Source organism: Rattus norvegicus, chromosome 8, assembly GCF_021556685.1.
Source record: "Rattus norvegicus strain SHRSP/BbbUtx chromosome 8, alternate assembly SHRSP_T2T, whole genome shotgun sequence".
In the NCBI taxonomy this organism is placed as follows: Eukaryota; Metazoa; Chordata; class Mammalia; order Rodentia; family Muridae; genus Rattus; species Rattus norvegicus.
The window spans coordinates 49763252-49765000 of NC_141541.1; the positions used below are offsets into that span (position 1 = coordinate 49763252).

At 45.9% G+C, this 1749-nt stretch overlaps 1 long non-coding RNA gene across 1 annotated transcript in view; it reads right to left on the minus strand.

Annotated features, from left to right (window-relative positions):
* Positions 1 to 312: 312 nt before the first annotated feature.
* LOC120094127 (uncharacterized) overlaps positions 313 to 1749 on the minus strand; it is a 49713-nt gene continuing 48276 nt past the window's right edge. The window contains exons 2-3 of the long non-coding RNA XR_015627203.1: positions 1349 to 1461; positions 313 to 621 (exon numbers count right to left, since the gene is read on the minus strand). This is a non-coding gene — a long non-coding RNA (uncharacterized LOC120094127). The remainder of the gene's footprint in view (positions 622 to 1348; positions 1462 to 1749) is intronic.

Here is a 1749-nt window from a genome sequence, read left to right on the forward strand (position 1 = left end):
ACCAAATGTTACACCTACATTCATGAAAGTAAACATTCACGTGCATAAAATAGGTTTTATCCACTAATTAAGTTATTTACTCATTTTATATCCTGATCCCAGCCTCCCTCCCTTCTTTCCACCCAGTCCTACCCTCACACCCCCTTTCATGCACCCTTCCCTTCTCCTCAGAGAGGGGAGACTCCCCCATACCAACCTGCCATGGCACATCAAGACTCTCAGAACTAAGCACATCCAGTCCACTGAGGCCAGACAGGGCAGCCCAGCTAGGGGAAAGAGATTCAAAGGCAGGCAACAGAGTCTGAGTCAGAGATAGTTCTCATTCCAAATGTTGGGGTACCCATATGGAGACCCAACTGAACATCGGCTACATACATGTATGGGGCCTAGGTCCATGTATGCTCTTTGGCTGGTGGTTCAGTTTCTGTGAGCCCCCACAGGCAGGGATCAGTTAGCTATGTAGGTCTTCCCATGGTGTCCTTGACCCCTTCAGATCCCTCAGTCCATTCCCAGACTCTTCCACAAGACTCCCCGAGTTCCGCCTAATATTTTGCTGTGGGTCTCTGCATCTCTTCCCATTGGCTTTGGATGAAGCCTCTCAGATGACAACTGTGCACCCGTCTGCAAGCAGAGCAAAGTTTGGTTAATTGTGTCAGGGGTTGGCTGTCTCCCGTGGGGTGGGTCTCAAGCTGGGTAAATCAATGGTTGGCTCGGCCCCTGCTCCACCTTTATCCCTGCATTTCTCGTAGGCAGGGCAAATTTGGGGTCAAAGGCTTTGTGAGTTGGTGTTCCCCTTCTTCCACTGAAAGTACTCCCTGGCTACAGGAGGTGGCCACTTCAGGCTCCATATCCCCCGCTGCTAGGAGTCTCAGTGTTGCCCCCACATCCTCTCCGGAGCCTCCCAGATCCCAGGTCTCAGAGATGACCTAATCCACCAATTTCCCTTCTCTCTCTCATCCCCACCATCCAACCCGCTCTCCCCACACTTGAATTCCACCTCTGTTCTCTTCACCATCCCCTTTATCGCCCAGTCTTCTCTCTCCACCCACTTCTAATGTCTGTTTAATTTTCCTTTCTGAGTGGGATTCAAGCATCGTCCTTTCGACCCTTCTTAGCTTCTTTGGGTCTGCTAATTGTAGCATGGTTGTCCTATATGTTGTGTATAATATCACTTATAAGTGAGTACATACCATGTGTGTCCTTCTAAAATAAAATTTTTTAAAAAATCTTGCCTAACTTAAAAAAAAAAGTAGGTTTGCATGCATGCGCAATGGAAGTTGACCTGGAACCTTCCAGGCCGTCTTTCATCTCTTGGCTCTGCTTTATCAAAAGTTCCATGTCCACCTACCTGTATGTTGAAGTCAATGACAGAGAGATCTCCACCTTTCCACAGGAGCTCTGAGATTACACACGTGCACTCTGAGTATCCCAGGAATCCACGTCTTGCTTGTCGGAGAAGCACTTTATAATTGAGACATTTCTTCAGTTTTTGTCTAGCGTATTTGAAAATGTTGATATTCCCACTGCGTTGATCTTAGAAATCAGGTTAGAGCTGTTGACACCTTTGTGATGTAGCTCCCTGGTCTAAAATATGTTTCCTTTCTAATGATGAAACTTTTGCTCCCTTTAGTAAATTTACCAAGTTTTCTTAATGTATCTTGGATTTTTGTGCATCAGTTTTTTTTTTTATAGCTATCTTATGTTATGTGGGCCTTCGTCTAATCTCGTCTTCACATTGATTATTATTTG